General features: G+C 50.0%; 1 long non-coding RNA gene across 2 annotated transcripts; it reads left to right on the top strand.

The window, feature by feature from the left end:
• The first annotated feature begins 851 nt into the window (after nucleotides 1-851).
• On the top strand, nucleotides 852-3,033 carry LOC130602579 (uncharacterized). Of its 2 annotated transcripts, none has more exons than XR_008972933.1 (2): nucleotides 852-1,515; nucleotides 1,665-3,033. It is a non-coding gene; the product is annotated as an uncharacterized LOC130602579 (long non-coding RNA). The 2 variants fall into 2 exon arrangements; XR_008972934.1 differs by having other exon boundaries at nucleotides 852-1,561.
• Nucleotides 3,034-10,077: the final 7,044 nt, after the last annotated feature.

The raw sequence follows: 10,077 nt of genomic DNA, 5'->3' as shown, positions 1-10,077 counted from the left end.
GACAGGCCACTGACACCCCTCAGAGCATCCAAGCCAATCCATGTAGACACACATGCCCAAGGACATCACTGTGTTTTGCTAGCCAGGCTGTTGCTTTGCCATGGTTTAAAGTGCTGCTGCTCATGAATGGTTCATTCACATCCCTCTGATGAGTGGGATGAGCCTGGTAGTTGAGCAGCAATGGTGGTGCATGATGCACATCCATCTGACTTTGTGCTGAAGAGGATGAGGAGCGCTGCCTTGTCCTGGCACCTTCTCCAGCAGGACATGGGAAACTTCTCAAATACAAGTGAGAAAACAACCCCAAAATCCCACTTTTTCTCAAGCACAGCCCAGTGCCTCACCATGAAACCCTGCAAGGTGTCCTTGTCCTTGCATTTGTAGTAATCTCTTTGCCACTGATGTATTTTAAAATGAAGACAAGATTTCATCTAAACACAAGAAGTTGCTCTAGTTCAACCTGCAGGATGTCTCATGGCCGGTGTGGTTTGCAGGATCAGGCTGGTCACTCACATCGAAACCAGCAGTTAATGAAGGGGTAATGTGGAGCCCAACACACTGAAGGCAGGATTTAGTTTAGTATCTAACCCATAGAAACCCATTTAATAGCGCTTCTCCTAAATTACTGATCCTTTCCCACCTGAACTCCTAACCTGGAAATGATCCCAGCAGGAAAGAAGGGGAATAGCTCAAACATGAAAATGCAGTGAGGGTGAGATGGCTCCTGGGTGCAGATGGAGGGGATGGATGGGTCCTTCATTGGGATGTATTCTTGCCCCCGTTGTGGACTTCATACAAACATCTGCAGGTAGTGCTCTATGTGTCAAACCCATGCCATACCCAGAGATGAGCATCCAAAGGGGCTCTTTGAGGATGGGATATTCCCCTCCATGAGCTGCTGGCTTTGCACCAGCAGTTCCTCGCATTCCAACCCTCTTCTCCCTCTCCCCTTGCCCCTTCCCTCCCCCTGTGATATGATGCATTGGCAGTGAAATAAAACAACCAGCTATTGCATTATTACTTTCCACCCCTACTTCCCTCCCGGGCATCTGTATTTCTGCAAATGTTTTTAATATTTGCTAATAAAAGCAGCTCCAGTAGTGACATGCTCTCTTCCCAAGACAAAATTGCCGGGACTGGCCTTATCTAACAAACTCCTTTTGGCACAAGCACGGCTCCTACGAGCCATTTCTGCCCATTCACAGGATTATCAGCCATCTCTGCAGCCAGCCCCAGCCCTCCTCTCTCATTCCTAGTTAATTGGTGTGAAATTGGAGCAAGTTCTCAGGTGATAATGTGTTTGCATTTACTGCTTCACTGAACCACCCTAGCCGCTCAATCCCAGCTTCATTAAAGCCTCAATCTCAGCTTTTGCTCCTGGCTGTGAGCTTCAAACCCTATTTCCTGCGTGGCAGACATACAGCCTAACACATGTCAGGAAGACAGCTTGAGCGGAGCTGCTGGGAACAAGCAAAGCTACTGCCTGGGCGCCGCTCCGGGGGAATCACGTTCACGGTGGGAATGATGCTCGGAGTCCCCGTGATGGCTTCATGCTGGGTTGGTTGGCTCCCTGCGCTTGCAAAAGGCATATTTTGTGCCCTTTAATTATCTTTGATTAATGAATTAATGTATTTCTTCTTTTTTTTTTTTTTTTTTTGCTGCAGCACTTTGAAGATAAAAAGCCTTCGCCTGAATTCTGTGATTAGTATTTAAGGACTCGAGCGAAATATTTGGAGGCAGAAAAAAACCCTAACCGAGGAATGCCTGTGTTCAAACATTCAATAGGGCCTATTCACAGGATCGGATTCCAGGGTTATTATTAGCAATAAGGTTATCTTTGGCATCATCTTTTTATGCACAACATGCTACTGGATTCCACCCTCCCCTTTCTCTCGGGCCCTGGGGCAGACGGTATACAAATTAGAGCTGGTTCAAGCCTTGTGTTTTTCATGCAGGCAGAGCTGAAGTTAGGCGAGGTCTGCCGCAGTTATATTTAGGACCATCCATAAGGCTTTTTAGTGTAACATACATGTCTAAGGATGCTCCAATGCAGGGGAAAAAGTGTTGCTGCTGGGGTAGCTTCAGCCCCACCAGCACATGCTGCTGCAAAGCTGCCATCCATTAGGGACATTGGTGAAACCCCATGGGGTGACCCTTCAAACTGTGCATGGAAAGGGATGGGTTGGGCTGCTCCTACCCCTGTAGGTCACGGAGGCGGCTCCGAGCATCTTCCCCGGCGCGTGAGATCTCACAGGTCTGGACACAGGTCTGGGTTTGGACAGGTCTGGACATGGCTGGGGAGAATGAACCCCTGCCAGATGCACCACAATGAGAACCTCTCTTTTGGGGAGCCGAAAGCACCTCTCGGCCAGATTGGATGTGCCCAAAGGGTCCTGCCTGCTCCCAACCCCTGTCCCAAGAGACACAAGAGTGGCTGGGTGGGTTGTGGGCACAAAAGCAGAGAGCAGCTGCCTGCTGCCTCTTAGGTTGGGTGTATTCCTAGCTGCTGGAAAGCTGCAGGTAGGAGTTGGGGTTTTGCTGCTGTTGTTGTTGGGGTTTTTGGGTTGATGGTGGGTGTGATTTTTCAAACGCGCTCCTCTTTGGCACATCTCTACCGGCGACGTCAGTGAAAGCCCCGGGATGCCTCTGCCAAAACCCAGGAGCACCTTCCTTTGAAACCCGCCCTGCGCGTCTCCCCACATCCAACCACCAGGAATTGCTGGTGGGAGGAGGCGAGGCCACATTCAGCGGCCATCCATCACCCCAGACAGCTCTGCTGCTGCACCGAGTCACCCTAACACAGCCTCCAAAACCCGGGATGCTCATCCGTGACCAGGGTCTCCATCTCAGATGCAGGCAGAGCCAAAACACATAGAGGCACATTAAAGGATGGGCAGTGTGGCTTTGAAATGGTGCAGCAATCCCCTGTAGCCTAGTTTTTAGAGAAAGTATTTTGTAGCTGGTTATTCTCTTTGTGACTAAACATGGTTATTAGGCCCCAAGTGCATCATTAAACCTGTTATTAAAAGTAAACATGTAAAGGGGAATATACTGGTGTGCAGCAAGCTCATTCAGGGCGCTGGACCCTCTGGAAAAGTCATTAACATTTGTATGTAAAGTGAAGGTAGTTAAGAACATATTGGGCTAATTCAGGGCCTTAGAGCTATTAAAATGAACTATCATTAAAAATAAATATGTAAGGCAGAATATGTTGCATAATTAGAATTATTACAGTGTTTACTCCGATTGTTTTTTATGCTGGCCTCTCACTTAAGAGATTATTTGTATGTATGTATGTGTGTTTTCTATATATATGCATACACAGTAATGTTCCTAGCTATATATATATTTGGTTATCTATTGTGTTAAAATGACCCTGTAGGTTAAATTTGACTTCCTTGTTGCAGGATGAGACAGAGCCCTGGCAGGATGAAGCCTTGGATAAAACCTGGGGGGGGGAATAACACGTAAATCTTGGCTCTCTGTAAGTGTTGTGGCCACGGTCCAGTGTCTGTTGAGTTCAGTGTGAACCTTTCCTTGACTTTTTCCGTGCTGGGTCAGACCTCAGGAATGCGCCTCCTGCTTTGATGGTTTCCATTGGAAGGTCAGCTCGGAGAGTCAGAAAATCAGCAGCTTTGCTTTCCATGGGCAGTTCCCAAGCCCAGCTCCACCAGGAGTCAGGCACTCGTTGCAGCTGGTGCCACCTCCTTTTGACCCAGTCTCCTGTGACTTGCGTGTCCCTAAGGAGGTGGGAGGGTGGGATCAGCTCCCTGTCACTGGGGTCTTCCCAGCTGGGTCTTGGTGCTTCCCTGAATGGGAAAGGATACTCCCAGGGAAGGGATTTTTCCTGCAGTTTTGGACTTCTGCTTTTCCAGTGTCTGAGACTGGTAGCATGTCCTGCCATAGTTCCTGCGTAATATATATACTATTTATATAGTATATATATAAATACATATATAATAGAATCATGGAATAGTTTAGGTTGGAAAGGGCCTTTACAGGTCACATAGTCCAGTCCCCCTTACAATGAGCAAGAACATCTTCAACTAGATCAGGCTGCTTAGAGCCTCGTCCAACCTGACCTTCATGCAACCTCATGCATCCACACCTCTCTAGACAATCTGTTCCAGTGTTTCACCATCCCCATCATAACAAGTTCTCACTTATATCTAGTTTGAAACTCCTATAGGAACCATAATGCTGACTGTAGTTACCTCCCAGGGACTAGTATGGGTGCTGAGGCTTTCATGAGGCTGGGGAAGACCAGTAAAATAAATCTCAGCCCTTACCATACAATCCAAGGGACTTGTTCCAAAAACTCCTCCAGGAGCATCACTGCACAGGATCAGAAGAGGAAGGACCAGAGATCAGGGAGGAAAAAGCTACACTAAAGAATTGTATGGGATGGGAGACGACTGTCAAAGAGCAGCCTGTTGGAGGGGCTTATCTATGTTCATTAATTATAGTGAAGGGGACAACCCTGTTGGGTGGCAGTGACCACCACCTTCCACTCCATCAGGGGTGCTCAGGGTCTGCATCTCTATTACCCACCATGGATGTCTGCAGGGGTCTCAGGGTACTGCATGCCCCAGCCCTGTGTGTGGGTCACTCATGGGGTTGCCCCACCACCATGGCCCTTTGTGAGTGTTTCTTGAGCTGGCATGACCCCGAATGCCCGTGAGCATCAGGGAGATAAGCACCCGCCCCTCGCTTTCTAGGAACAGAGTTCTTAATGTCAGTAGATGGCACTATTTCTTCTGCGATAAATGGAGGTGGTTCCCACCACTGCTCTGAGCCGGGAGCTGGACCTGGCAGGAGAAGTACCAGGCTGAGGGCAAGCTGCTTCCCAAGAGCCCCAGGAGCCAGTGGTGGTCTCCATAGGGGCTGTAGCGGGATGATACTGGCAACTGGGCAGAGTCTCCAAGGTCCCTGCAGAGATCTGTCCTCCTGTAGGTCACCTTCCCATTGGGTTCGGTGCCCAACAGCGAGTCGATGATCATCAGCCCAAACCTCAGGCAGTGCTGCCAAACCACGGCGCTGCTTGTTTTGTATGGGGTCTGTTTTTAGGGTTGAAATGCAGTGTTTGCTGCTGATTTGCCAGGTGGAGAGAGAGGAGACAACAGCTTCTGCATCTCTCCCTGCTCCAGGTGACACCATTGTGATCACCATCCCCGGATGCTCTCAGCTGCAGCAGTCCCATTCAGCCAGGGGTCTCATTCAAACATGTCTCTAAAGGGTACCACTCCCTTTATAGTCCCTATAAGCTTCTAATATCAGCTGAACCATAGGGCTGCTAACTCCTGCCTCATCCATCAGCACCAGAGCTGCTCCCATGGGTGCCAATGGGCTCTTGGCCATATTCGTGTTGCAACCATTGGCCATTCAGGAGTCATTCTCCACCTCACTGAAGTGAACTGCATCTCGAAGAGGTGCTACAGAGCACGACTGAATATTTGAATACTAAAACGAAACCCCGCTGGTGGGAGTACAGCTGCTATTACACCTATTATTTAATTGTGGTGCTGTTTCAGAGCCCTAGGCATGCACCTGGACCCCTCGTGCTAGGTGCTGTACAAACAGGACGGAGGAGAAGGCTTTGGCGTTTAAAGGCACTGAGTCATTCCTTCGCCCTCTCATCTGAAACCTCAGCTTTGTCTAAAACCTTCAGGATTTTGTTTAATGGGTGCAGCTAATGGTGAGGTAATCAGGGAGCCTTTTGACACAAACCCGAGTGATCAGTGGGTTGGATGCCTTTTGATCTCGTTGAGGAGCAAAGGCGCTGTGAGGAGAAGACTCATGGTGGGGTACCTAGTGATGCTGCGCCAGTGGGTGGCAGAGACCAGCCTAGAGCTGTGTCTCCTACATTGAGCCCCTTGTGTCAGGATCCTACATCACCCTTTTGCCATGTCCTGGTGCACACTGGGGGCTTGTGGGCATATCCATAAGACTGCTTGGATGCCACACAAGAAATGGGGACCTCTAGGGATGACCATTCCTCTGTTTCCTGAAGAAAGGGGATGTCTGTGCAAGACTTGCTGCTGATAGACATCAATTTCAACTTATCCTCCTTGAAGGAACCCAAACCAAGCAGCGGGTGTAAGCCATGCCCTTCCCAGGCTTCTGTCTGGCCAGCTCCATAGCTTTGCTTCCCAAAGGATAACCATGGAAAGAAGAAAAGGTCCAGAGTAGGTTCCTGCAGCAGAATGGTGACCAATGGATGCCGTAGGGAAGGGTGGATGGTCTCTGCTGGGTGGTCAGCCCAGGCTGTCCCTCATATGCTATGTGAACGGTGCACAGCCAGGCCAGAGCTTGTCTTCTCCTCTTCTGAGGGTGACTTCACCCGAAACCTCTGCTGTGTGGCAACATCTGAGTGGGGTGTGAGCCGGGACGATAGTTCTGCAATGACAGAGGCCCCAAGGTAAACCCATGAAGTTAGACTTGTAGGTACATTCTTTTGCACTGATCTTCTGCCTGGCAAGCTGGTACAAGCTACACCTGCAGGTCTCCTTTCCCTTCCTGCTGGTGTGAGCTAGGTCTAGCTCAGAAGGTCCATGCTGGCAAAAGGCAGGTGATGGGGGGACAGCAACGTGGTGCTGCTCCTCTACCATTATCTGGCACTGGTGGCTTGTTGTATGGGCTCAGGGGTCATGTTTGCAGCCCGCCAAGATCCCAACCTTGTAGAAACAACCTTTTCCAACTCAGCTGGGACCAAGCCCTGCCAGGTTAGAGTTCAGTTGGATGAGCCTCTGCATGGTCACAAGGAAGGGGACAAGAGAGTATGGATAGGGCAGGGGACAGATGAACTTGGGTTGAGCACACAACCTTCTCAAGGCTCAAGCTAAGGTGATATCCTTTGAAAGGACCTTAAAGTAATGTGTTTAGAAGAGCTACAATAGAAACAGGAGTTCTGAGGGGCTCCTTTTCAGTGGCAGCCAGCTCATGTGAGGGGGGGAAAAGGGACTGATGGAGGTAGATCTGCTCCTGCTGGTATCAGATTATTATAGAATCCCAAACTGATTTGGGTTGGAAGGGACCTTAAAGCTCGTTCAGTTCCAAGCCCCTGTCACAGGCAGGGACACCTTCCACTAGAGCAGGTTGCTCCAATCCCTATCCAACCTGGGCTTGAACACTTCCTGAGATTAGGAGGCCCCAGTCTGTTTAGGAGGTGCAATATAAAGAAGAACCTCCTCTGCAGTGGCCTCACCTAACTGACAACCAAACATAAATGATAAAATGTCTAAATTGTCATTTCATCACAAGGAAATTGAATGAACAGGGTAATGGAGGGGGTAATACAACTCCCAACTGCAGCTAAACATATAGCTGGCAGCAAGAGCATGCTGTTCAGTACTGGAAGGGAAGGTTTGCTGATCTGCTTTGCATTAAGCATCATGTGTCTGCAACACAGAGATTCCAGGCTGGATGACCAAGTCACTCACAAAGATACTTCTCCAGCAAATGTCATGGTAGTCCTGTCTGCCCCGAGCAGTCATCAGCACAGATCCCATCCAAGCAGGGACATGCCTGTGAACCAGATCAACTTTTTCACCCCAAAGCCCATTTTGCTGATCTTTCTCCTTGTTCCAGCCATGGGGCTCTCACCTACCTTGGTTTCTTCTCCATTAAGACAAATCCTTATGTCACCCAGCTTCAGTCACTAGGGGTGGGAACTATATGACTAAATGCAGACAGCTAAAAGGCCTAGAGGTCTTGCTATGCTCCCTTTATAATCGATGGAGATCTGATCTGTACAGCCAGGGGAATTTAGGGTGCAGTTCATCTTGTATTAAAGCAGTTGCAATCAGGCTGGGTGAACTGCACCTCCAGAGGGCCTTTGGTGATGACAAAGGGTGCTGAGGTACCCACTTAGCTCCACAAGTCAATGCTGCAGAGACTGGTGAGTGATGTGAATGCCACCCTGGTCCCACTTGTCTGCCTGGGCTCCTCCAGGAGAGAGTAAACACCCATGTCCATATGGCAGCTCAGCCTACCTGCCCTAGATACATCTCAGATGGAGCAGGATGGTCCTCTGTAGCATCCTGTCACTTGCTGTGGAGTGTAGATGTGCCACAGATAGCTTCTAGGAGGTAAGTTAGGAGATGAGCATCCTCCTTTCCTTTAGTCTAAGCTTGCCACCTCCCACCAGGCTGCTGAAAAGCTTGTGAGTGTGGGCCCATCACTATGGCTGCAAGAGGATGACTGCAGAGTGGTCCAGAGTTGCACATTGCAGGTGGTTCCTGTGTCCCACCAGCACGCTTGGTGTATCCCAAACAGGGCTATGTCTCTGGCCATGGGAAAGCCCACCTGCAGAAATGAAGCTTGTGGCTTGGAGAAGGGTGTGAATATGGGGAGATATAGCCTAACTTGTTGGGAGGGTCCAACATCTCCAATAAAGAAACCTTGGGGACCAGTGCAGGCCTGTAGAAGGCATCTTATACCTGGTTCTCCCTGGTGGTTTTTCTCCCTGGATCCAGCCAGATGACACTTGGGGAGTTACATCATCCTCTACTTCCATGCCTGTGTGGCCAGGGTGGTGGTGTCCAGGCCTGAGATCTAACAGACCACTGAACTCATCCTTGGCTTCCATTGACATCTATGGACTTTGGGCCAGCCCTCAATAACAGCAGGGCTGCAGAATATCCCAGCAAGGGAGAAGGGCAACAATGCAACCAGAGCCAGGTGATGGGATGCTTCTCCCAGCATCTCCCCATCTCTCCTGCTTTGAGCATCTCCTGCCAGGCGTGGAGGATGAGGTGCCGTGCGAGTGTCCCAGTGCTGGTGCTCTGCTCTCCCTTTATCTGCACATCACGCTATGCTAACGAGGCACACGTACAATGTTTGTGTGTGCATGTGAGAGACAGAGCTCTGACTCCCGGCCAAGCGAGGAAAATCATTAGTTACAGGCTCTGCAGGACTGAACTTGACGAGGAACTTGGGGCTCTGCCCCGACAGCGCTAGGTGCTGGTGCATTATTCAGGTTGTGGCTATGTTGATTTGCAGATCTAATCGCTCCAACAACACATACAGAAAATTAATTTGGACACGGGCCTGGTTTCTAGAGAAAGTTGGACCTAAAGGCAGGAGGTTGGTCGTGTGGCTGAGGCAAAGGCCCAGCACGGGGAATAGCTCTTTCCCAGCTCTTGAGCCTCATGGAGGAGATGGGATGGGGATGGAGCAGAGGAGCCACTGAGGTTAGTGGCACTGGAGTGTGTGATAAGTGGGACCTTGTCCCTGTTGTGTCTTCCTAAACCAAAGCCTCAGTCACCCAGGGCTTTCTGTGTTGATATGTCTTGTGCTGTGTTCATATGTCTTGTGCTGGTGGGAGAGGAGCTGGGTAGAAGGGGTGATGCTTTCCTCTCCCCAGACAAGGATTGGCCCACAAGGGGTGTTGATTGAACAGGTCAATTGAACCAACATCTAAAAGTACATCTGTTTAGAAAAACACTGCTATTGAGAGTCAAACCTGATGCACTGCCGAAGCCTTCATCCCCTTTCCTCCTCCTCACCTCGCTAACAGCTCCTGCCTTCATTAGAAATCAACGTCTCCTCTCAGGGGTGAAACAAGCAGTCCCTGGCACCAGAGATTCCTCCATGGAGAAGCCACGGGTTTGGGGTGCCCCCAGCTTTGTGGAAATGTTGCCTGCCCTCCTGCCCATCCCACATGAGCCGATGCTGTGAAAGCCGGTATCTACTCAGTCCCCCGGCCCTTTTGAATGACCCGGCCAGCATTCTCCCTCCTTTTGAGGGAGCACCCCTTAACTTTGCCTTCAGTCAGGGCTGTCTCAGCCCTGAATGTGCTGAATGGCTCCCTTTTAAAATGGGATTTAAGAAGGCATTAGGGACTAATTAGGTCTAATCAACAGGAGTGGCTGTTTTAGACCTGGTGCCTCCAGTTGACATCAAAGGGTGGAGGGGTTGGGGTGAAGCAGCAGCAGGAAAGATTTAGACCCTGTGAAATCCCCCCCAGCAGGGGTTTTGTGTCCCTAATCCCTCTGTACCCACTGGGCAGGGAGGCAGCGTGGTCCTCTCCCATTGGAGACAGGCGGGCTGGAGAGGTCCTGCATCACCATCACTGCC

Source organism: Pezoporus wallicus, unplaced genomic scaffold (assembly GCF_028554395.1).
Source record: "Pezoporus wallicus isolate ANWC-B61680 ecotype Strahan unplaced genomic scaffold, APGP_CSIRO_Pwel_v1 contig_8827, whole genome shotgun sequence".
Classification (NCBI taxonomy): Eukaryota; Metazoa; Chordata; class Aves; order Psittaciformes; family Psittacidae; genus Pezoporus; species Pezoporus wallicus.
Note: the sequence above shows the minus strand (reverse complement) of the source record. Positions and strands in the feature narration are given on the sequence as shown.